The 27,458-nt window shown below is 31.5% G+C and overlaps 1 long non-coding RNA gene across 3 annotated transcripts in view; it reads left to right on the top strand.

Annotated features, from left to right (window-relative positions):
* Positions 1–12,751: 12,751 nt before the first annotated feature.
* LOC105861922 (uncharacterized) overlaps positions 12,752–27,458 on the top strand; it is a 156,679-nt gene continuing 141,972 nt past the window's right edge. For 2 of the 3 annotated variants that reach the window (XR_012923704.1, XR_012923705.1), the window contains exons 1-2: positions 12,752–12,819; positions 21,792–21,876. This is a non-coding gene — a long non-coding RNA (uncharacterized LOC105861922). The remainder of the gene's footprint in view (positions 12,820–21,791; positions 21,877–27,458) is intronic. The other variant, XR_012923706.1, reaches the window with a different exon arrangement.

Raw genomic sequence — 27,458 nt, forward strand, 5'->3', positions numbered from 1 at the left:
AGTGTTAAGATTCTTTATGAAACTTGGCAGTCATAGTATCTTATTTCCCAAACCTGAAGATTGGGCAAAGAAAATGATGAACATGTAAGCAGATACAAAATAGTAATTACTGTATAAGATTAAAATAGCTATTATGATTAGTCTGGAAAGTATTAGTTCACAGATAATTAAAACTGTTGAAAATAAGAATAATGAAAACAAAGGGTTTATCATCGGAATTAAATATAACATGTTATTCCTACTGTAAGCAAAAAGTATAAATACATTAATGTTAAAATTTTATAGAAAAATAATAAACCATACAGATATTGTGAAGAAAAACTAAAGCTGGTCTTGCCATTAACTTGAATGCTAAATATCTAAATAATAATAACAGTTATAGCAAAGTAAATCTAAGTGTATGACATATTAAAACCTATCATTTATCTCAAGAATGCAAAGTATAGTTAAAATTGGAAAATTTACTCATGTAGTTTATCACTTTAACATTTAAATAAGAAAAAAATAAACCACATAATGTTAATAGATGCAGGTATAAAATAGATGCAGAAATCGAACTGAATAAAATTCAATGACCTTTTAAGATAGAAAACAGGACTTATTTTAAACTAAAAAAAAGAAGAAGAAGCAACTTTCATAACTGGCCAAAATATATCTACCAAAAAGACTAAAATATTGGAACAATGTGTACAATTTAATTCCAAGAATAAGAAAAAGGATGTGTACTAAAACCACTTCTATTTAACATTGTAATAGGTTTTCTAAATTGCATGAGGAAGGAAAAGAAATGCAGTTCATAGTAAACAAAATTAAATAATTGGTTTCCATAGTCTAGAAAAAAATCTGAAAAATGATGAATAAATCCTGATTAATCATGAGACATTTCAGCAAATTTACTACATGTAAAATTAATATCTAAATATCTAAAACCAACAGCATATTTTACAAAAGCAACAAAATATATGCTATGTAAATGAAATTGCTTTCATTTATAATGGCACAACAGTTATGAAATACCTGAGAATAAACTGAACTAAGAATAGACTTTATGTAGAAAATTATAAAAATATTCAATGTCATAAATTAAAAATTAGATACATAATTTATTAAGTTGTCTATTTATGATTGTGGACTTTCTGTATGTATTTCATACTTTGACAAATATGTTTTTAAAAACACATGAGTGAGTAAAAGATTAACAGAAATAAAAAAAATTAGATGCATAAATGCAAAACTACGCCATCTTTGTGGATGGGAAGAGTCAGTATTATAAAAATGTCAGTTACTTCCACCAAATATCAACATTCATTATAAGACAGTAGAAACTAACACAGTTTAACATGATACATACTGGTTGACAACTAGATACAAAACAGACCCATACATATGTGTAAAAATGTGACAAAAATGATGAAATAATAATCAGGGGAAATGAGAGACTATACTATATATGACAACACAAAATAAAATATTAAAATAAATTAAAATTATATAACTGATTATAAGTTAATTATAATTACAATTTTAAATTGTGAAGCATTAAGAAAGTCATACCAGAAGAACACTAACCATATATTATATCATCAAAGTGGACTTAAAACAAGGAATATTTCTAATGATATAGGAGCATATTTCCAAAGTAGGCATAATTAAGAAAATAAAGTTTATATCAGAAAGCAATTAACTATTTTTTGCAAAAAAGAAAAAGAGTAAATCAATGCAATCAAAGTTTGAGTTTTTGGTAGAAATCTTAATAAACATTTAATAAGACATCAAGAAAAAAGAGAGAAGACACAGTAAAAATAGTAAGAATAGACAAGGAGATATAGATCCTACAAATATTAACAATCAAAGCTAACTTATATGAGTGTTCTATCTCTCCGCATCCACACCAACATTTATTATTTTGGGACTTTTTGATAAAGGTCATTCTCGCTGGAGATTAGTGATATCTCATTGTGGTTTTGATTTGCATTTCTCTGATAAGTAGAGATGTTGAGCATTTTTTCATATGTTTGTTGGCCATTAGTATATCTTCTTTTGAAAAGTTTCTGTTCATGTTCTTTGCCCACTTTTTGACAGGGTTGTTTGATTTTTTCTTGCTGATTTTCCTGAGTTCTACGTGGATTCCAGTTATCAGCCTGAGCTCATTCTACTAAGTGAAGTATCACAAGAATGGAAAAACAAGCACTGCATGTACTCACCATCAAACTGGTACTAACTGATCAACATTTAAATGCACGTATAGTGATAACAAAATTCATTGGGTGTTGGGCAGGTGAGGGTGTTGGGGGAGGCAGGAATGGGTATATTCACACCTAATGGATGCGAAGTCCACCCTCTGGGGGATGGACACACTTCAAGCTCTGACTCAGGTGGGGCAAAGGCAATATATGTCACCTAAACATTTGTATGCCTGTAATGTGCTGAAATAAGAAAAAAAATTTTAAAAGCTAACTTATAAAGAAGGTGTAATCTGAATAGGCAATATCAATGCTAAAGATATTGAATTTACAGTTAGAAATCTCCCAATTAAGAATACTCAGAAACAAATGCTATCACTGTGAAATTCTGCCCAATACTTAAGGAAGAAATAATAATAATCCTAGAATCATACTTTCAGTAAATAGATGGAATACACCCTAATTCTTTATATGAGGTTAGCATCACCCTGATACCAAAATCAAACAAAGTGATTACAAAGAAAATTACATGTCTGTGCCTCTTAGGAATATAAACACAAAACCTTTAACAAAGTTGTATGCAATTGAATTTAGTAATAAATGAGAAAGATAATACATCATGACCAAATGGGGTTTATCGTAGAAATGGAAGATTGGGTCAACATTTGAAAAAATCAGTCAATGTAAGTCACATACAAATAAGATAGAGTGAAAAAAAAATAATATGATCATTTCAACAGATTTATACATGCATTTAGAGAAAGTCAATAACCATCCCTCCTGAAAATTCTCAGTGAATTAGGAATAGAAGAGAACAGTCTTATTCTGATAAAGAAGATTTACAGCATAACCTAAATCTTATGTAATACTTTTTGGCAAAACAATAATTCTTCCTCTATGATTTTGGGAACAAGTCATTGATATCCACTTTTATTATTTCCTTTACTATTATACTAAAGAACTTAAGCAGATAAGAGAAATAAATTAAAGGCTCATATATAAGAAATAAAGAAATAAAAGAATCTTTATTTGTTAACAATGGTTGCCTCTTTAGAAAACCCCAAATAATGTAGAAAAATGTTGCTAGAACTAATAAGTCATTCTGTAAGGTCACAGGATATGAGTTGAACACACAAAAATCACTTAGTATGCTAGCAATGAACCAATGAGAATTAAAATAAAAGCACTATGTACAATATTACTAAAACTTGAAAATATTTCAGAAGTCTAATAAAATATGGATAGTATTTATTTGCCAAATACTATAAAACATTAATGATTGAAATTAAAGATGATCTAAAAATTTGGAGAAGTGGATTGTATTCATTGATCAGAAGACTCCAAGTTGTCAAGACATTGATTCTCCTTAAATTGATCTGTAGATATGTTACAATCTCAATCTAAACCTTCAATAATCAACTAAACGAAGAGTAGGCATAGAGATAAACAGGATAGAATAAACAGTCCAGGATTATACCCATAACGTAATATGGGTATTTTATAGCATCCCAAAAGGAACATAAAGATTAAAGAATCAATCCATTAAACCAATTAACGAACTTCAATTTTTTTAATTCAAAATTAAAATGTGATTAAATTTGAGGGATTTTTCTTTAAAAAAATATCTGAGTAATTTTCCTGTTACATTCATAATAGACACCTATTTTCTTAAAAAGAGAAGGGGTTTTTATTGATAAGAATTAACAAATTTTGAAGAAATTTAAAAAGTCATTATTTTATATCAGTCTTAGTAATATATATTACCTAAATATTAAAATCCTTTCCCAAAAATTTCTTAGAAAATACAAGTATGCATGCAGCTGGGCTTTATTTCTGTAATTAACATAAGAAGAGCAGTAAAGATCAGTCTTCATAGAGAACACCTGCTTTTTTCACTATTCATAAAAATTAGCACTTTGTGAATCATTGCTACTTAAAGTAGTGGTGAGACACAATACATAATGCTTACAGAAATCTTTGGAAATTCATGCTTCCATTCATTTAGTGCATTTCTTTTAAAATTCTCTTTTCTCTCTCTTTGGGTTATAGAACATTTGGTTCCTTCTGCACAACATTTCATCATGTGGTGTTCTCATTGTACCATTTTCAGCAAATGAATATTGAATAACAGTTGCAAAGCTATTTTGACGGAGTTCTGGTTTTGAGCAGACAATGAAATCCCTAGAAAAATGAGCTATTACAATCTTGGAATGAATTGAAATGTGAATATCTTCTACATTATATGTATTTAGACAGTTTTTATAATGTCATATTACTTGTGGAGAACTAAAGTGGGGTGAAAAATGATTATAAAGCAAAAAAAGTTAGAGAAGATGATAAAGAGTGCTTGGCATACAGAATAGAAGTCCATTGGTTTTGAAGTAAATGTAGAAATCACTTAAAATTTCCTGTAATATTTTAACTCTCATATTACATTTATATTCTACAAAGATGAACAGTTTTAAATTATTATCCATAATGAGATTTATGAAATGATGCACAAATTCAATGCCTGTGTATAAAGGTATGGGAAGAAAAAATGTTGCTTTTTTAAAAAAATGTGTAATATAGGACTATGCTCATATTTATATATGAACAAGTATCTTGTATATGTACTTTCCTCTATGTCATCATTGATTATTCTGGGAAAAATTGGCATTGAGATAGCAGGAATAGTATGGCAGTAAATAATGTTTATAAAGTACCCGATATGGTCAAGTTAACTAGTTAACAAGTAAACTAAAATGAAGGAGCAAGAACTTTACATAGAAAATAGACAATAACAAACAATACAAATGTTAATAGTGTAACTGAAGTTCAGAGAAAGCCAAGATAATTATAGGTGTAGCAAGTTTTAATACATTAAGGCTTTTTGACAGATTTTTGATAATTAGAAGAGATGGGGTATGTGTGTATGTGTGTGTGTGTACGTGTGTACATGGGGGCTGTATCATAAGCACAGAAACTTTGTGAGTACAAATAAAGGTTTGGATATATATGTTGTTAACTGAAAGAAAAAATAGAATGTTTTTGACAACTGCAGAGATTTCACATGAAGTTTGGGGTATTAAATGCCCCCAGAATTTCATTATTTTAACCTTTTCAGGAAAATCCAGGTATTAATAGTAGCATTAACTTTGCAGTAAAATGTAGACAAGATAAAAAGTTAGACAACATAGATGTACAAATTTGTCTAATATTGCCAACCAAACTTTAGTTTTTATTTCAGAAAACTACTTCATTTTAATTCTTATTGACTGGTTTAATATTTCATGATCTGTTACTTGTCTGAATTCTCTTAATAATGTGTCACTGATCATATAATTTATCATTTATTTTTAGCTAGCATTACATTCGTATTCCAATTTTCAAAGTTAAATGGGCACTAATTGGTTCTGTAGTTCTTGATTAAAGAGATAAGGGAAGGTAGCATAGAAGCACTGTGGAAGGAGCCACATAGAAAGCAAAATACTTGGATCTAGATCCTGGGTTTGTCATGAAAATGTTGATTCATATCTTTGGGCTTCTCTTTTCTTATTTGTATGTAGATTTATATCACTGATTTTCAAACAGTTAATCAAGAATACTCAGGTTTTTAAAGGAATATTCCCAAAACCAGATCTTCAAAAGTGATGGCTGTGTAAAGGTATTGTGAAATCCATTTCCTCCTTCACAGTCTAAACTGCTTCAATTTAAAGAAGCATAACTTTTTATATACGAGGGTCCTGCATAAGATATAGTAATAGCCGGGCATGGTGGCTCATGCCTGTAATCCTAGCACTTTGGGAGGCCGAGGAGGGCGGATTGCTCAAGGTCAGGAGTTCGAAACCAGCCTGAGCTAGACCCCGTCTCTACCAAAAATAGAAATAAATTAATTGACCAACTAAAAATATATATACAAAAAATTAGCCGGGCATGGTGGCGCATGCCTGTAGTCCCAGCTACTCGGGAGGCTGAGGCAGTAGGATCGCTGAGCCCTGGAGATTGAGGTTGCTGTGAGCCAGGCTGATGCCATGGCACTCACTCTAGCCTGGGCAACAAAGTGAGACTCTATCTCAAAAAAAAAAAAATATATAATAATAAAAATATATACTGTGAATGATATTAGCAAAAATGGCAGAGAAAGTAACTTCTAGGGCCTATCACTCTGCAAAAACATTGAAGATAAAAGCAAAAACTATCAGAATAAACTTTGTAAGACTCCCTAAGACAGTCAGGTATTTATAGCAACCAAGCAAATGGTGATCAAGAAAAAGGCAACTTAAAGACAACAGGAAACTGTGTAGCATTTTTATTTTCCTTTACTCCACTGCCCTCTCTGGTTTTGCAGTAATTTTGAAGACAGTAGCCTATATTTCCAGGTAGAAGGCAGATCACCATTCCTGGAAGGAGTACAGGAGAACATATGGTCAAAGAATTGTGTTTGTCTATATCCAAAGAACTGAGATAAGGCACTTGTCTTTGTTCTGTCTAATTCAGAACTCCCTCAGGGCAGGAATGTAGAAGGCATTTTTCAAAACCTTGTAAGGCAAAGAAAAATACTCAGCCACCTGTAGCGAGGAATAAGAGTTTAAGCAAATTATAAAGCATTTAAACCCTAGGAGGAAGAGCTAGAAAGAGAGTTTCTTTGGAAACTTCGGGCATTCAAAAGTATCTATGTATACTATGAAATGTAGAAAGCCATATTAGCAACCAAAGAATAATACATACTCAGAAAAGACCTAGGAATATCCTAAGCTTTTATTTCTGGCTGATCTCTAGCCTCAGTGCAAGTAGGGAATGAGCATAAAGTAGAATTATAAACAGGCTTGCTAAAAATTGAAGAAATTCTCCAGTTACAAGAAAATTTTCAAAGACTAAGAGAAATTTCTCTTTCTTTCTCTTTATATCTCTCCCCTTCCCTCTCTCTCCTTCCCCTCTCTTTCTTGCCTCCTGGCATTCAAGGAAATCTGTGAAAATACTAGCTGAGTGTAAGGTAATGAAACAGAGTTAAGAGGCCATAGCTGACAAATGAAACACAATTTACAAAAATAATTTTAAAAGGTCACTAAACAAAGTACATCTGAGAGAAAACAGTAAAATCAAGCATGAGGAAAGAGAAAAATATTTTTTCCAGAGTTATCATAATATTTAAGATGTCCATATTTTATAGAGAAATATGAAGCATTTAAAGAAACAATTAAGAAACTATGATTCATTCTCATAAAAAATAAGAAACTTTCTCTAAAGAAGCACAGATATTAGACTTACTAGGGAAAGACTGTAAATGAACTATCTTAAATATACTCAAAGAGCTAGAGGAAACAACTATGAACACAGAGCTAAAGGAAACCAGAAGAACAATATATGGCAAATAGAGACTATCAAAATAGACAGAATCTTTTTTTTCAATAATTAAGCAGAAATTCTAGAGCTGAAATATACAATAACAGAAATGAAACATTCACTAGAGGAGTTCAAAACAGATTTGAGCAGGCATAAGAAAAGGATCAGAGAATTTGAAGATAGGATAGCTATAATAACTCAGTTTGAGGAACAGAAAGAAAAAAGAATGAAGAAACATAAACATAGCCTAAGGAATATACTGGACACCATTATGCATACCAACATACACATAATTGGAATCCCAGAAGGGGAGGAGAAAGAGAAGATACAAAAATAATATTTCTAAAAGTAATAAAAAAAAGCTACCCAAATTTGATTTTTTAGAAAACACACAAAATACAATTTCAAGAAACTTAGTGAATTCAAAGATAGTAAACACAGCAATCCACACCAAGACACATTATAATCAAATTTTCAAAAATCATAAACAAAGATAGAATCTTGAAAACAGCAGGACAGAAGAAATTCATAACGTAGTAAGGATTATCAATAAAAATAACAGCATATCTATCATCAGAAGCCATGAAGACCAGAAAAAATGGGATGGCATTTTTAAAGTGCAGAAAGAAAGAAAAGAGAGAGAGGAAGAGGAAAAGGAAAAGAAGAGGAAAGGAAGGAAGGAAAGAAGGAAGGAAGGAAGGAAGGAAGGAAGGAAGGAAGGAAGGAAGGAAGGAAGGAAGGAAGGAAGGAAGGAAGGAAGGAAAGAAGGAAGGAAGGAAGGGCCTATCAACTAAGAATTCTATATCTGGAAAAACCATATTAAAAAAATGAGGGAGAAATTAAGACATAAGATATTTTAAGGTAAAAATTGAAAGAATTTGTCATTAGTAGATATGCCTTCTATGAAATACTAAAGGGAATCCTTAAGGCTGAATAAAAGGACAAACAATAGTAACTCAAGTGGCACATAAAGAAAATAAAGAAAGCAGGAAAATATTAATATAAAAAGAAGTATTAGTTTTTATTTATAATTTATCTGTTTATTTCTTGTATGACTAAACAGACAAATGCATAAAACAACAACCATAAAGTTATGTTATTGGGCACACACAATGTGTAAAGACAAATTGGGACAATAACAACATAAAGGGGAAAAGATAAAGAGATATGAACAAAGTTTTTCAATGCTGTTGAGGCTAATTTAATATTAATTCAAACTAGATTGTTAAAATTTAGCACGTTAATTTTAATTCTTGTGATAACCTCTATGAAAATATCTAAAAATACACACAAAGAAACTAGAAGAAATCAAAACAGTACATTATAGAATCTTAAACATAAAGACAAGGAGAAGCAAAAAGACATACAAAAACACAATAGCAAAATGACAGAAGTAATTTCTTCCCTATCAATAATTACTTTAAATGTAAATGATTAAACTCTTCAATCAAAAAGCAGAGATAGTCAGATGGATTAAAATAAAATATGTGCTTCAACTATATGCTGTCTATAATAGATACACTTTCAAAGTCAAAGACACAAATAGGCTAAAAGTAAAAGGATGGAAAAAGATAATCTGTGCAAATAGTAACCAAAAAAGAACTAGAGATGCTTATACAGGCTAAGTATCCATTCTTCTAAGTGCTTGGGATAAGAAGTGTTTCATATTTCTGTTTTTTTTTTTTTTTTTTTTCTGATTTTGGAATGCTTACATTATACTTACCAGTTCAGCACAGCTAATCTGAAAATCCAAAATGCTCCAATGAGCATTTCCTTTGAGCATCATGTAATTATCAAAAAGTTTTAGATTTTGTAACATCTCAAATTTTAGATTTTCAGATTAGAGGTACTCAATCTGTGTTAATATCAGATAAAATAGACTTTAAAAAAAGGGTGAGAAAACACAAAGAAGGACATTCTTTAATGAGAAAATGTCAATTCATGAAGATGTGACGAATGTAAGCACATGCACATCCAGTAAGAGAGATCCAGAGTTTTGAAGCAAACATTGATAGAATTAAAAGGAGAAATAGACTATTGTATAATAATAGACTATTGTACAATAATACAAATTAATATTCCCCACTTTCAATAAGTGATAGAACACCTATACAGAAGAGGAATATGGAAATATAGGATTTGATAACTGAGGCAATATCATAAACCAGCTACAGCTTACATATGTATATACACAACACACTGTCCACACTCTGCCCTGCCATAGTAAAATTCACATTTTTCTCAAGCACACATGGCATATTCTTCCAGATAGAGTATATGCTAGTCCACAAGTCTCAATAAATTAAAAATGGTTTATTGAGTGAATCTTCAATAAAATTGAAAGGAATCTAGAAATCAATAACCAAAGGAATACTGGAAAATTCACAAATATGTGGAAATTAATCAACATACTTTTAAATGCCCCAGAAGAAATCACAAAGTAAATTAGAAAATACTTATAGATGAATAAAAATGTAAACACAATATACCAGAAATTTGGGGTTACAATGAGAGCAGTGTGCAGAAGGAAATGTATAACTATAAATGCCTACATTAAAAAAAGAAGAAAGATATCAAATCTGTAATGTAACTTTAAAGGAGCAAACAAACAAAAAGAAAAGCAAATTTAGCTCTAATCTATCAGAGTAAGGAAATAAGATATAAGAGAAGATAAAGAAAATTAAGTACAGGAAAATAATATAGAAAATCAACAAAAGCAAAATTGATTCTTTGTAGAGATCAACAAAATTGATAAAATTTTAGCTATGGTGAGAAAACAAACGAAGATGCAAATAAATAATATTATAAATGAATGTAGAAACATTACTAAAACTTTACAGAAGTAAAAAGAGTTAAAACAGAATGCTGATAATAATTGTATGTCAACAAATTAGATGAAATAAAAAAGTTTCTAAAAGCTAACAGATTATCAAAGCTTAAGAAGAAATAGAAAATAATATTTATAACTAATGGAGGCATAATAGACTGTCGAGGGATAGGCACACTTGTAGCTCTGGCTTGGGTGATGCAAGAGCAATATATGTAACCAAAATGTTTGTAATCTCATAGTATTATGAAATTTAAAATAAGAAAATTTAAAAAAATATTAACAGATCTTCCACAAATAAAGAGATTAGATCAGTAATAAAAAACTACTAATTTAGAAAAGGTCAGAATCAGATAACTTCATAGGTGAATTAAATCAGACATTGAAAGAAGAACTAACAAATCCTTCTCACAGTCTTCCAAAAAAATTGAAGAAGAGGTTCATTTATTAACTCATTTTATTAGGCCGATATTACTGATCCAAAGTTAGACAAATACATTGCAAGAAAAAGAAACTACAGTGCAATACTGTTTATGAATATAGATGCAAAAACAGGATATTAGGATGGCTAATAAATACATGAAAAATGCTTAGCGTCATTAATTTTTACAAAAGGAACACAAAGTCAAACTGTAATATCACAACTTCACCTCAGAAGGGCGGTCATTAACCCTGGTGAGGGTAGTTACTACAAGGAGACACAAGTAATTATGCTAGGATGATGAAAATAGCTGCATTCTTTTCTAGACTCTGATTACATTGATGAGTTCACTTTGTAAAAATTCACTGAGCTGTACAGTTATGATTTGGATAGTTTCCCATACAATGTTATACTTTGATAAACTACAACACATTAAAAAACAAAAGAGAAATGGAGAGTTAAATATGAAACATTCAGTTTTGTCTTCATACTTATATTTGTACTTTTTTCATCTTGGATTTTTTTAGGCTGTGATATAATATCTCCTCAATGCATTTATTCCACTGATGACACACTTCTTTTTCCATAAAGTATTTCCATAAAGTGTTGTTATGGACATATTTTCTTCTCAAAATGCATATTTTGTTATTTCAAGGAATGTTGGGCTAAAGAGGGTAATGCTGAAATGCAGTCTGCTATCTTCAGGTAATAATATTACTTTTTAAAGTTATAAAAATGAATGAACAAAATGTATAGTACATTTTAGTATTACATAATATAGCTTTTTATTTATCACTATTTTTCAAAAGCATAAGACTTATAAAAATATGAGGATAAAATTTTTATGAAAGATGTAACAAATTTGGTCATTCACTTTTCCCCCTGCATACCTATAAACACAAATCTTGAATTTTGAAAATTTTGTCACATTCTTTCAGGCTTAATAAACTACTAGGTTTCCTTAGATGTATTGAAATTTAGTCAACAGCACATGCTGCTTATAGAATAGCAATAATTCAACATTATCTTTTAAAAAGCTATATTTAAGTTTTCAGTGGTATGATAAATGACATACAAACTGTTCTAAACTTATTTTTGAATATTTAGACATTAATTAAAATGAAATATTGTCAACTGTTTGTAAAAGGAGATGTTTTCAGAGAGATCGGTTGTTCTGTTTTCACCTGTAGCAAACTGTGGGATAAAAGCACAATCCTTAGTCTTGATATGTAATTTTTAGTGAAGGACAAAGGAAAAAAGGAAAAAGGATTCTAATGATGGTAATATTTTCCTGATGTCAAGCATGAGTATACTATTTCTGCTTCCATAAAGAGCTTTCTCTACAAGCCTTCATTTTAGGTACCATAGTGGTTGTATTATTAGTTGATATTTTCATAAGCAGTTATGCTTTCTCTATGATAAACATTAATTCATAAGTTAATAATGATTTGATTAATTAGTCAAATATTCTAGCATGCAAATAAGCATAATTTACTAGTTAATTTTGTATATAATAGCTTATGGAAAACCTGGGTCTCTCTGGAATAAAATTAAAAATTATAGAATGGTTATAATTTTATGGCTATAGGTAAACATAAACTTAAGAGAATAGTGAAACTGGAGCTTAATTACCGTAGCCTACAGAATTTCCTCAGTATTACATTATTCCTCCCAATTCACTACCACTGAAATAAACTAGAGTGGTAAGAGATTGGAACCAAGATTTGTAGCATTGAGTCCTTGATGCCAGTTATTACAATCTCAGTCCCACAATGGTTCTTCATCTTTCCTAGAAGAGGCAATAAAAAGCGTATTCTAGGAAATTTCTTATGACAGGAGTTAGATTATTTGGAGGAATTGATTTTTGTCTATAGAAATGTACTAGGATTTTTTGTTTGTTTTGGGGGTCCCGAATCAGTCAGAAACACTCAGCATCAGTATTAAAGTTGGTTGTGTCTTCAGTCTTTGGAATGTGGAATGTATGATGAAAGCAGATCTTTCTTCTGTGGCCCCTATGTCCCTATACAACCTCAACAACAGAGGAGAGGAGGCAGTAAGCAGAGGTATCTGATATCTATTACAAAATTCATTGAGATGTTAAAATAGAAGTATTGTAGTTGAGAAAAAAGCAAGTAAAAGAAGTGTACCAAAAAAAGGAGTTATTGGTGGAAAAAAAAACTATAAAATCCTATACATTCAACTTGGCCATGCTCTAACTGCTAGAAGCAAGTTACAGGGTCTTGCCCACACAACGAGGCAAGAACAGGGCAAGAATGTCAGGAGTTGAAGGTCATAGAGGCCACCCTAAGTCTGCCGACTACAGTTATGAACAACTTTGTGCCCATAATTTAACAACTTAGATTATATGGAAAAATTTCTGTAAAGAGTTTCCCTAAGTGTTTAAATCAGCTTTATTCTTTATTGATAATAGACAAATACCAGAAGACGACCAAATAGCCTTCAACAGGTGAATGAATAAAAAGCTGCAATATTCATATACCAGGATACTACTAAGCAATAAGGAAGGAATTAAAAACCACATGAAACAACATGGATTAACCTCAGAATAATTATGCTAGGTTAAAGAAGCCTAAGGAATTGACCAATGCATGAAGGAAAAAAAGAAACATAACAACCCAGAATTGTTTTAATGCGTTTCCTTACTCTTCCTAATCTTGGCACCTCAAGGCCTGACTGTTCTGGTTGGACACTTTCTACTGTCTTTAAAAAACTTTTTAAAAACTCTTAATTCATATTCAGCTTTTCTAGTTGTTCTTGATAGAATGATTGATCTGACATAAACTACATTGTCATGGAAGCAGATCTCTATCTCCTAAATGTAGAACTTAAAAAGAGAACATAATATTAGAATTTGTAAAATGCAATACTACCTAATCAGTATTTGAGCAAGTAACAATGAAATATTTTTAAAATTTTTCAATAAGTACTTAGTTTAATTTATAACAGATTATAGAGTGTCTGGTATTTGGAGCATGGAAAATAATTGTCAGAAGGGTGTAACACACTGTTGCAAGGATCTGTTTTGGTTGTCCACCAAAGAGTACTTATGTTTGTTTAATACCACTATGTATGTTCATAAATGTGTAGATTTTCATAAAATTCTCTGTAATCAGATTATTTTTTGATTATCATTATTAACAATGTTATTCTTATCCAATAATATAAAAATTATGATCATGTAATTGACAAAGATATAATTTAAATCAGAGAACATGAGTCCTATCAATGAGATCATAGTCATTAAAATAATAAGCCTACAATAAAGGGAGAAAGATATGATGAAGCAAAAGAGGAACAGAACACAGATAAACTTGTTTGCAGAAGGAATGCTGTATTTTGGAACATAGTCATCAGCATTAATATCATTTAACATTTATTGACTTACTGTTATAGGTAGTGTTTTTCACACATCATATAATTTAACATATATACAAACCCAAATGTTAATTGTTAATAGCATAGGTTTGTAAATAAGGAAGCAAACTCAGAAATAAATTGATAATATATGAGAGAACTGGTATTCAAACACAATTCTGACTGTCTTAGCTTCAAAGCACATGTTCTTAAGCATTAAACGGAAAATATCAGATCTCGATACTCAAAGGAAATGTTTTGCGAATTTAGTGAATAGGTTAAATTAATTTGAGAAGGGGTAATATCTTAATTATACCTCTTGTCTTCTTAATGATAAATAATATAATAGTATTATTAATTAAACTGATAAGATAGCATAGAATAGAATAAGTATGAGCTTATTTCACCTTGTAAGGTCATTGTGTGTGTGTGTGTGTAAATCTTATATGCACTTATGCATGTACACTGCATCACAATTAAAAATGTAATTTTTCTAGCATTTATCTGTCAAAAAGATTGAAAGACACCATTGCTCTAAGGAATACTGGGGAATATTCATTCAGAAGAAAGAGTCCTCAACACTAAATATTTTATATTAAATTGTAGAATATTTTGAAAATTAGAGAGCAACCCAAGACCTGAAATCATGAAATTCTCCCTGCTATAGTCTAAGAAAGGAATCTAATTATATTATTTTCACCTACTTTAATAATATGCTATAAAATACAAATTGCAATAAACCATACCACTGTTTTGCCTTTGTTTTTATAATTACTAACAACAAATATTTGTTATTTCTTATGAAAATAATTATAATGAGCTAATCATGTCTTCTTTCAGCCTTCACCCAAGAAATCACGGATAGTCTATCATAGATCATATGGCTTACAAATAAATTTGATTTTTATAATATCCTTTTAAATTTTTTTATTTTTAAATAAAGAATCAATGAAAGAAAAAATATCCCCCATTCCAAAGCTCCCAATTCATACTTTTTTTTTCAACCTGTGATTTAGGATACCTGGGATTTGAGTCATTTCTGACTAAAATTATTCTACTGATCAAGGTTGACCTTTAAGCTTGCTGGTTTTCGTACTTGTTTACAAACTGACAGTGTTTCTCTAATGAGCTATGAGTCTTTGGGCAGTAATGTATTTATTGAGACCAATAGTTACATAGTCACAATGTGAAAAATATTATATTTGTTCTAGCTCTTCATGGTACCATAATCTTTTTTTTTTTTTTTTTGCTTTTAAAGTAGAAACAGTTGTCTGCCATAGGACTCTGAAGTAATATTGCTTTCTTGTAAGACATACTGGGTATGTTACAGATATTATTTCTTCTATTCATAAAAATATTTTAAAGATTTAAAAATATGTCTTGGTTCATAAATAACCAAAATCATGACAATCAAAGAAAATCTTAATAAAATAAATTATAGTACAACATAGTCATGCTGTTAGACTTATCATAAGAGAAGGATGGACGTAGAACAGGATGATTTGTAAGTCTAAATAGAAATTGTTGAAAATGGTATTTTGTAAACAAAAATGACTTTAGATTAAAAAAATGGTTCAGTATATCTTCTTGGGATATGGATGCCATGAATAAAATTACTGAGACTCCAAAGGCACAAGGGAACTTCTGAAATAATGGCATTGTGGTAAAGAAGCATTATAATTGGTTAGTTTGGGGAAAATGCAGAAATGCTGAAAATTTGACAAAAATTAAATGTGGTACTAATATGCCTGAGAGACTCCATTTAGAACTCACATTTTGTTTGGATAAGCCTTGGTCTCATTGACTGCACATCAATTTCAACATGGCTATTTCTCTGCTCAAATTAACTCAAATTTGTAACCATAAAATTTTATTCCTCTTAATTAAATAATCTTTAATAGAGCATTTAAAGAGTATCTTTAAATAAAACAGTGATAAGCCCAATATACCTGAGTGTTTCCTCTCAATTTCCTGTTTTAATTACTGTAATTAGTAGTTCTTTCTTGCTTGTTAATGCTACACAGCTGTAACAGGTAACCTTTAGCCATTTTGATTATCTCCATAACATTTTAATGATTAAAACTTTTTTGAGAGTTTGTTCTTAAGTTACTGGGCATTCAGATTGCATAGAATAATAACTGCAGCAGTTTTGTTAAGCTATGTGAAATTATAGTACTGAAACCAGAAGGGAAGAAAAAGAAGAAAATACTGTTGTGTACCACTGCATAGCTTTGCTGGGGTATTTATTTTTCTCTTCCTAGAAAAGGAATGAACAGAGTGCTACCTAGGACAAGTGAAGACCAATGATTTTATTAGATTAAGCTACTTTTCCATTAATTTTGCACAAGATAATATATCTCAGCTTACTGTTACAAGCTTACTGTTTTTGAACTTTATATATTACATCTTTGTCAATTAGGTCTTTTTCACAAATTGTCTCAATTTTCACCTGACTTTATTGTTTCCAAAAATAATGAAGCTAAAATACTAAAAATGCCTTTGGAACAACTCTATAAATATAATTTCTTTCATACAAAATTTTATACTAAGCAAAATATATTTATACTACTTTTCTCATTTTAAGATTATGACTACTCTATATTTCTCAGGACAGAAGAAACAAACCTCAAAAAGATAAGATGAGTTTCCTACATTCAATTTTGATGTCCCTGGACAGAAATCATATTTAAAGCCAGATATCTTAACTCAGTATCAAATCCACTACGTCACATTATTTTTTTATATAAGTTAAAAATAATTGTTGACAAACTCTGTTTTGTTTGTTTGTTTCAAAAAAATACTTTGGAAAGAAAATCCCAAGTGCCCTAAATAATATAATTTGCTTTTCTTTTTCATTATAGTTGTGAATTTGCCCTATTATTTTTTAATCTGCTTTTAACTCATTGGAAGGTCTATTACAACACTTAAGTGAAGTTATTCTTTAGCAGTGGCCTATGGGCCTATGGGCCTAACCTGGCTTATGATCTTTTTTGTAACCAAAGTTTTATTTGAACATAGCCACCCCCATTTATCCATGTACTGTTTACGGATGCTTTCATGCTACAATGGCAGAATTAGTGATTGACACAGAGAATGCAAGGTCTGTAATGCAGAAAACATTTAATATCTGGCCATTTACAAAGGAGTTTGGTAACCCCTATCTTGTAGTAATGAATGTGATCAAACAAACTGTACTATGCTTCTAATTATTAAACCCAGGTTAAATAAATAAGTGGGAAGAAAAAAATTTAAATGAAGCTATGGCTTGGAGGAGTCATAACATATTTTTTATGTCAAGACAAGTGAACATTCAATCACAGGTCTAATATTTTACAAACTTTTTTATTCCTTTTATTTTCTTGTTTGCTTTCTCATAAATTTCATAAGTTCATTATTAGATAGGATACCATAGTATTTACCTTAAATCCTAGGTATTTAAGGATAAATTAGGTCAAAAGAAGAAAGTAAAAGAAAATCATGCCAGCTAGAAACAACAGACCATGTAAACATATACAGGGATGAGGGAGCATAGTAGTTGATATTGCTGAAGCAAAGAGTATCCAAATTTCATATTTCTATATTGTCTATCCATTACAAAATATTATCAGTTATAGTTACTCCAAATCCTTTGTCTTTAAATCTTTATACTAGGGTTAAAAGTGATTTATGTACCACCATTACAATATTACATTATCCTGTATATGTCTATATATTTATCTTTATTAGTGAGATTTATACTTTTATATGCTTTTATGTTGTTGGTTAGCATCTTTTTGTTTCAATTTGAAAAACTCCCTTTTAGCATTTTTCGTGAAGCAGGTCTAGTGGTGGTGAACTCCCTCAGTGTTGTTAGGGAAAGTCTTTATAGCTAATTTATTTTTAAAGGATAATTTTTGTCAAGTATAGTTTTCTTGATTGGCTGTTGTTTTTTTTTTTTTTTTTCTTTCACCACTTTAAATATATCATTCTACTCTCCCTTGCCTGGCAGCTTTCTGCTGAGAAATCCACTGATAGCCTTACAGGAGTTCCTTTGCATGTGATGAATTACTTTTCTATTGATGTTTTCTGCCTCTTTTTCTATTTCTTTTCTCTGAGATTTCACTAATGCATATGTTGGTTTGCTTGATGATGTCTCATAATCCAGTAGGCTTTCTTCACTCTTTTTCATTCTTTTTTCTTTTTTATCCCAGGACATATTTCAAATGACCTTCCTTTGTCCTCATGGATTCTTTCTTTCGCTTGATTGAGTCTGTTCTTGAAGAGCTCTCAGCCATTTTTTTTTAATTTAATTCATTTTATTGTTTAGCTCAAGAATTTCTGTTTTATTCTTTTTTTTTTTTTTTGTAATTTCTACCTATTTGTTGAACTTATCACTTTGTTCATGTATTGCTTTCCTGATTTCATTGAGTTGTCTATTTATATTCTCTTGCAGCTTGCTGAGTTTCCCGAAAACAATTATTTTGAATTCTTTGTTGTCCAATTAGTAGAACTCGATTGTAAGGGTTATAGATAGAAACATTATTGTGTTCCTTTGGTTACATCATGTTTCCTTGATTTCTTTTGTGTTCCTTGAAGTATTGCATTGCTGTCTTCACATTTGAGGAGTAGTCACCTTCTCTAGTCTTCATAAACTGGCTTAAGGAGAGAAAGATCTTCACCAGTCAGTTTGTCTGTGGATTATGTGGGTTTCTTGGACATTTTCGATGGTAACGTCTACTCTAGTTTTCTTGTTTCCTCTCAGCAGAGGTGAGGAGTCTTTGGATTATATGTCTTCCCTTTGTCCTGTAAAGCTGGGCTTTGTACTAAGAACTTCCTATTTCTTTTCACTAGGACAATACCTGAAGTGGTCAAAGCACGTGCCTTTTCCCAGTCCAGCCGGGTGGAGTCAGCTATTTGTGTACATGCTCTACAGAGGCTCTTGCATGCTATATGGAAGTTGTGGGGTACACAAATTGATGAGGGCACACATGGAATAATCAGGGAGATCTGCAGCTGATGCATACTACAAGGTTCAAGGTGTAGTTCATGCAGTGGTTAGTTGTGGCATTTTGAAGTGGAATGAGGAAGAGGTAGGCCTCTTATGTAGCATCTCACTTGGCTGGGGAAGCTGGGTGCTCATTACAGTCTCACTTTCCCCATTGAGAGAAATTGTGGCCTAAGGAGGTATTCTCTTGGCACTAAGCTGTGCCACCTTTGAGGAGAGATGATGTGAGTAAAGTGAAATGGTTCTTCTTACCTTCTTTGAGGCAACTGTTCTTAGATACTTCTGCCCCAATCATATGCTCAGACCTCTCTATTGGACTTTCTGAAATGCAATCTCATCCATGGGTGTTTCTGTGAGAGTTGAAAACTACTTCACCATCTTGCTGATGCCACCTTGATTATTGTGAAAAATAGTTTTTTGGCAAAGCCCTCAAAAGGTATTTTCTCCATTTTGGTGAAAACTTAATTGTTTTATTTTTTCAAATGAAATAATTTGTTTTAAAATAGTCTGTACTAAGGCCAGGCACAGTGGCTCACACCTGTAATCCTACCACTCTGGGAGGCCGAGGTGGGATGATCACTCAAGGTTAGGAGTTCAAAACCAGCCTGAACAAGAGCGAGACCCCATCTCTACTATAAATAGAAAGAAATTAATTGACCAACTAAAAAATATGTATAGGAAAAATTAGCCGGGCATGGTGGTGCATAACTGTAGTCCCAGCTACTCGGGAGGCTGAGGCAGAAGGATTGCCTGAGCCCAGGAGTTTGAGGTTTCTGTGAGCTAGGCTGTCCAAATGACACTCTAGCCTGGGCAACAGAGTGAGACTCTGTCACAAAAACAAAAACAAACAAACAAACAAAAAAAAAATTGTACTAGATGTACTGTTTTTCTTCTCCAACCAGGTAAAATTTACAGCACAGATAGTGAAACAGGCTATTTGGCATTTGAATTAATGACAATTCAGTTGTAGCATCCAGAGATAAGGTGAATAGATTACATTAGCAGTTCTTTGCCAAACTACTTTTAAATTAGTAAGAAAAAGTATTTTTGTTAGCTAGCATATATATGCTAAATTTCTGACATTTAGTCAGTCCTCACTCAGTCTTTGTTGAGTGAATTAATGAATAATATACATCTCTTCAAAATGAAGGCTGGTTGCCTTTATTCCTAATTAAATTCCCTGATGCTTTTTTCGACCCCACTTTAAGCCAAATCTACATGATGCATAGAACTTAGGTCATAGAAGTTCTGACAATTCCAGAACCCACCTAAAGTGACAGCCCATTGAAATTCATTTGAGTTCTATAATTTTTATTCAAAAGAGCAATAAGCCTTAGCCCAAAGGTAACTGAATTGGAAAACATCATTCTCTATAATTGCACTATTATCTAAATATAAGCTATTTATTCTATTAATCCTAAATTTATACTCTTCCTATTCAGTAAAGTGAGTTAAATTGGATGACCAGTTAATGTAGGGTTTCCTCTAATGAATCAGAGGGCAAGAAGTCATGGAAAAGACTTCTCTGAGCCTAGTTTTTATTATCAGTAACAAAATTTTTACCATACAGGATAATTATGAGGGTCACTGTCCGCACTGTCTACTGTGTTAAAATATATTAAAATTTCAATGTGTTACTTAAATGTATGTTATTATGCCAAAATTGGTGGGGCCTTTTCTATATAATTTTATTCATGTGATATTATCCCTCTAAAGGTTGATATAGCTTTCTGAATTTATGCCCCGAAATACAGGTTAGCCCTAATACTACACACATTAAATCCTGTGAGCCTTTTATCAAATGGACAGTTTTCTGAATTTAATAATATCTAAATATATTTATTATATATCCTACATATTTCAGATAATTAAATTCTGAAATTGACATTAGGTCTGTTTTATCTATAAGATGTGTGGATTAAGAAGATTTACATCATGTAATCCATTTGTCTAATCATATTTTCCTGAATTAAATATGACAAATCTTTTCAATTTCATTTATATTTACATTTTGATGTGAAGTATCATCCCACTGTGTAGACAGAGAACACATTTCATCTACCATCCTTAGCAGTACTATTGACTTTTAGTAAGTGGTTACTGTTCAATCACCTCTGCTAAATGAGATTGCAAATGATGGTGTTTATCCTTAGTAAAATTTTTATCCTTCAAATAACTGTTCCTCCTTTACAAAATCATGCTAGCTAAATAACTATCCCATTTAGCAGTAATTACATGCTAGATACTGATCTGAGTACTTAATAGTATATTAAGTTATTTATTTCTAACAGCATATAAGGTAGGTGTAATTATTGTGCCCATTTTCTGGTGTAGAAACTTACGAGATATTAAGTAACCTGTTGAAGGTTACAGAGCTAGTAAGTAGTAGAGCTGTAATTTGAAAATAGGAAGTTTGTCTCCACAGTTTCTTGTTGTATCACTGCATTACATGAGATCGCAGAAAATCTGAAATGCAGAACTGATGAGAAATTAGAGATAGTAATAGACAACTATGGCAACTATGTAGGGGTAGTGAATTTATGGCCCATAAATAACACTGTGTCTGTAAGAGGGTCCCAATCAAAGTACATGTATTAGTTTCCTAATGCTACACCAAAAAATTGGCACAAACATGGTAGCCTAAAACAACAGAAGCTTATTCTCTTATAATTCTAGAGGCCAGAAGTGCAAAATCAAGATGTTGGCAGTGACTTGTTCCCTCTAAAGGCACAAGAAGAGAATGTGGCCTTGAATCTTCCAGGTACTGGTGATTTCAGGTGTTCCTTTGTTTGTGGCAGCATAAATCCAATATCTGTCTTTATTTTCACCTGGCTTTCTTTCTTGTGTCTCTTCTGTGTATGTGTCATCTTCCATTATTTTTCCATATGAGGACACAAATGATCTCATGTCAAGTTCCTTAACTGCATTATATCAGCAATGTCTCTTTTTCCAAATAACATTACCTTCATAGGTTCCAGGGGTTAGGACTTAGATCTATCTTTTTGAGGCCACTATTCAACCCACTATAGTACAGATGCCTTGATCATAGACAAATGAAAACCTGCCTTGCTCGACCAACCTCTAGACAACTGGAGAGTAGTATCTGATGTAAAACAAAAATATATCCTGATTAAACAACTTGACATAATTTTTCAAAGAAAATTCAGCTGAAATCAGAAGTGATTTAAATTTAAATATTTATACAAAATAGTAGAAGCTATAAATATGAAGTAAAATTTTGAGATATTAAATAGAATTTTTTTATTTCAAAATATTAAGGTGATGCAAATATTTTGCTGCATGGATACCTTTTATTTAATACAATTCTTAAGTTGGGGCTTTTAGTGTGTCCATCACCTGAATCATGTTCATTCTACCTGATAGGTAGGTTTTACTCATCCCCTTTCATCTCCCCCTTCTTGATTTCCTATGATCTTTACATCTATATGTGCCTATGGATGCCCATCAATTAGCTTCCAATTATTAGAGAGTACATATGGTGTTTATTTTTCCATTACAGAAATACTTCACTTAGGATAATGGTCTCCAATTCCATCCAAGTTTCTGCAAAAGACATTGATGTCTTTTTATTGCTGAGTAGTACTCCATAGTGTGTGTGTGTGTGTGTGTGTGTGTATGCACATACCACATTTTCTTAATCCACTTATGAATTGATGAGCATGTAGATTGATTTCACATCTTTGCTATTGTGAATTATGCTGCAATAACATTTGAGTACAGGCATCCTTTTTATAAAATGACTTCTTTTCCTTTGGGTAGATACCCAGTATTGTTGGGTCAAATGGTAAGTCTACATCTGTTTCTTTGAAGAATCTCCATACTGTTTTCCATAGAGATTATACAAATTTGCAGTCCTACCAACAGTGTATAATTTTGAGATACTAAGCTGTTACTGTCTTCTCAGTGGAGTTTCTTTCAGGTTCTTGGGGATTGTCATAAGAAAAGAATTTCAGGATTCACCATGTAAGCCAAGCAAGCAGCTTTTACTGAAAGCAAAAAAGTACACTCTCTCAAGAGAGAGAGAGAGTGGGCAGGCTCAAAAAGAGCAGCTGTCCTGAGAGAGAGTGGGCAGGCTCAAAAAAGAGCAGCTGTCCTGAAAGGGGTTTTGGGTCTTATGAAGTTTCACTAATTGAAAGGGGAAATATTCCTGGCTAAGGGATTAGTTTTTACTAAGAATTTGTGTAGTAATTCTCAGAGTTAGGTTTCCTCCCATTTTGTCTTGGAACTGTCATGGCAATTTCAAGCACAAAGAAACTTCAAAACCACAATGCAAATGATATTTTAATTAGCCAAAGTTAATGTGAGGAGACCTAGGTAGCTGACAAGCTGGTTGAAGCTAGGCCTTGTCTATGGTTATTAGCCCTCTTAGTTAGACTTGAACCCATTCTGCAAGCCCCTGCATCTAACTCCTAGCTTAGTAGCCTAGTTAGCTTCTGCCTGAGGGCTGTTTATTTCAATACTTGCACCCACTCTGCAAGCCTCTACATCTTCTCTCAGTGATGTCTCCTTTTCTCCTACTCTAGCAAAGCTATGTTTACATTAAGATTTAGACAAATTTAGACAAAGATTTAGACAAATTAAGATTTACACAAAAGAAAGTTTTCTGGAAATAAAATAACCCTAAGTGTTGTTTTAAGGAAAATATGGAAGGGGAGTGGCAAGATATTAATTTTTACAAACCATTTTTTAATTTAACAAATAAATACTTTCTTCCTAGAAGCTACTCTTGTGAAACTTGGGCTGACAAAATCTGGGAAAATCTCCCTAATTCTCTCTGAAGAGTCCCTGAAAAGTATCTTAGAGGTAATATCAAATATCCCAACAGAGGCAGAAGGAAACAGCTTTTCACAATTTTCTCTCTCCAGTCTGGAATAAAGAAGAGGAAGAAAATGCAATTATTATAACCACAGAGGATAACTCTTGCAACAATAAATAATAACTTAAAAGTATTGTTTAAAAGAGAAAATCCATATATTAGGATCCCCTGAAAGAATAGCAATTTGAGGCAAGGAAACACACTGAAAACTCCAAGTAAGATTCCTTGATCCTTTAATGTACTAATAAAGACTATGCCAAAACCAGCAGATCCTCTAAACTTTTCACTTTTTGAACTTTTAGTGATGGGTAAGGGAAATGGACAAGGTGTACATATGGGTACAGTGTGAATAATAAGGATGAACTCTTTCTAAGGTAAGCACTTGCTATAAAACTTTATGCCACATAAAGCTTCGAGGTTCCAGTCTGTTGTGATAGGATATATCCCAACCTAAATGGAATGACCTAGTATATAACACACACACACAAAAAAAGACTTAAAAAGAGAACAAAGTCAAATCCTAAAGAAGTGGCTTACTCCTTGGGCTTCAAAAAGGTAGATTTAACACAGTTTCTAACCCTCACACTGTACTGAGAATATGAGAATAAAAGAATCCATATTTATCTTGCAGAGAACTAAATGGGAAGCTTAGATTTAAGCATGCCACTTTAAACAAGAGCAAAATTAAGACAGAATAGTCTGATAATTATGCAAATATACAAAAATAACAAAATGACAAAAACTAATATGATCTGCAAAACTAGATAAAAAAAATGTAGGCTAGAGAAAAATGTAAGCCAAACAACAAGAAGCAAAAATAATAATAACTGCTAGTTTTTATAACAAGTGCTATATACTATAGAAATAAATTACTGAAACCATTAAATCAAAGATGTAATATTTAAACAAAGTCAAATGAGTTGAAAAAAACTGACAAGCAGAGGAAACAATTTGAGTTTATTAATTAAAATAAGTACAGAATTATTATTTACTGTTAAGTATGATAATTAAGGCTGAGAACGAAATTCAACTGGAATAGTAACAATAAATGGAAAGAGAAAAGGCAAAGAGGTTAAGGAAAGATAATCATAAAGAACAAAGGAAATACAACTTCAGAGTGATTGTTACCAGAATAGAAACTCAAAAAATGTAAGTGAATTTTCTTCAGCCTTCCATCTTCTAGCTGGTTAGGTTCATTCTCAAAGTTTTGTCCTCTCATGACCTCTGATAACCAACTTTGTTATGTTCTGGAAGTAAGAGAGCGAAGTGGGAGCAAAGAGGTGCCAGAGATGTCATTGAAGTGGGATCCTCCTTCCCTCCCACACCACTTGCTGCAGAAGGCCAGGGCACTGCTCCTTCCTTCATGCTCACATGTTAGCAGATGTACATCAGCATTCACTAGTCCAAACTGTAAACATCAGAGTAAACATCAGAGTTTTTATTACCCAACCTAGTGGGTCATATATCTTGTTGATTTTAAATAGACAACAATCTAATCCCAATTTATATTTCTATCATTACTTCCCTGTTCCAGACAATTTGAATGTTTTGTAGGAAGTAAATCTTTCACTGACATTGCCAAAGAGTGACATATACATGTTCAATGAAAGGCTGGGGAATAGATTATTTAAGGGCTATCAATATACTGGCCCTAAAATAATTGGACATACCACAGAATCTATACCAAGATTACTTTAAGGATCTTGAAGGTTAATTGTTAATATTTTTCTAGCAAAGAAAAAAATTCCATGTAGTAAAACAATGAATTCCACAATTTCAGTTAAACATGTGTACAAGTATGTGAGAAAAATCAGATTTGTTTTTCTAAGAGGGCAGGACGCTGCTTTGGTTGGCTGTCCTTTGAGTGAGCATATCCCTATATAAGTTTGTGTCACATATGGCTTTTTATTACCATGTAATAAAATATCCACATGGCTGATATTTAATTTTTAATAAAAACCCAATTTAAGAATACTATCCTCCTATTTAGAAAATCTCAGTGATTACACTTTGCAGAAAAGGATATTTCCCTAATGTATTTTCCAAAATATATTGGGTATTTAAACTTTCTTAATCAAATGGAATCTTATCTCTCTCAATCCAGGGCATAAAATATATAAACCTCTTGGTAATCAAAAACACAGAATTTCAGCAGTTCAAATAATTTTCAGTGAACTCAACCATTAATTTAATTGATCTAGCATTTGCCAAATGCTTATTTGAGATAGTTTGATATTTTGAAGAGAGATCATGATAGACATGTTAAGTAGTTATTGTACTAGATTTTACAAAGTCTCTTTAGTAAGGTAAAGAAAGTACTTAGATTATTGTTCCCTTACTTTCCACAAGATCTATTATTAAAATTAAAGTGAATATTATATCCACAACTTTTACAGTATGTATTCATAAAAGAAATGCTAATTTGAAGAATGTTACAATGTGACAATATTGAACTTTGCCCAAGCCCTGTGATGCTAGAAGACAGCAAAGATTAAGAAATACCACTGTCCTTTGTGTTCCTGGAAATGGTTTACTACAAAGACCCACCCTTCCCCCTACAGCTTAGATGAGAATCATAGATGACTCTTCTTGTTTACTTATTTTAGAGCAAAGGCTACAAATTCCCATCCTTTGCCTCATATCTGAGGGAATTATTTTTGGATATGAGAAAATTTGCCATTATTCAAAACAGAACTGCTTTTATGTATGTATAAATTGTATTAAATTTTAATATGTATAAGGAAAAATAACAAATTATTAATAATACACAACTTGATGAGTATTTCAAATTGAAAATAACGCCCAGATTAAGAAACAAAATGTCATCAGCATTTCAAAATTTCCATATGTCTCCTTAAAGTCACCATGATCTCTGTTAAGCATTCTAACATTTAATAGAAATCCAATAGATTTTACTACTTTTATACTTTATATAAATAATATCATGCAATTCATTGTTTTATGTCTTATTTCCCCTTTGGTGCAAGTTTATGTTTGTGACATTCATCTACATTGTTGCAAATGGTTATAGATTATTCATTCTTATCATGATATTTTATTTCATTAAATGAATATACCAAAGTATGGACCTTTGTTGTATTTCTTATTTTGGAATATTATGAAACATCCTGCTTGAAACATTCCTACACAAATTATTTAGTAAATATGCATCAGAATTTTGGGGTGATGCATATCTAGAAGTAGAATTGATGAGCCAATGTTATGTATATAGCTTTATTTGATGGTATAAACAGTTTTAAAAGTAGTTTTACCAATTAGTACTCCCATCAACAGTATATTAGTCATTTTATATTCTTAACATAACTTGGTGCTAATAGTCTTTTTAAAGAATATTGGAAGTATAGTATTATTGGCATTTGGTTTAATTTGCATTTCTCTGGTAACTAATAAAATTGCATTCTTTTTAACGTTTGTCATATGGATATTCTTTCTCATAAAACTCCATTTTGAGAATTGTCTTGTGAAGACATCATATGACTGTCTTC

Source organism: Microcebus murinus, chromosome 2, assembly GCF_040939455.1.
Source record: "Microcebus murinus isolate Inina chromosome 2, M.murinus_Inina_mat1.0, whole genome shotgun sequence".
Lineage (NCBI taxonomy): Eukaryota > Metazoa > Chordata > Mammalia > Primates > Cheirogaleidae > Microcebus > Microcebus murinus.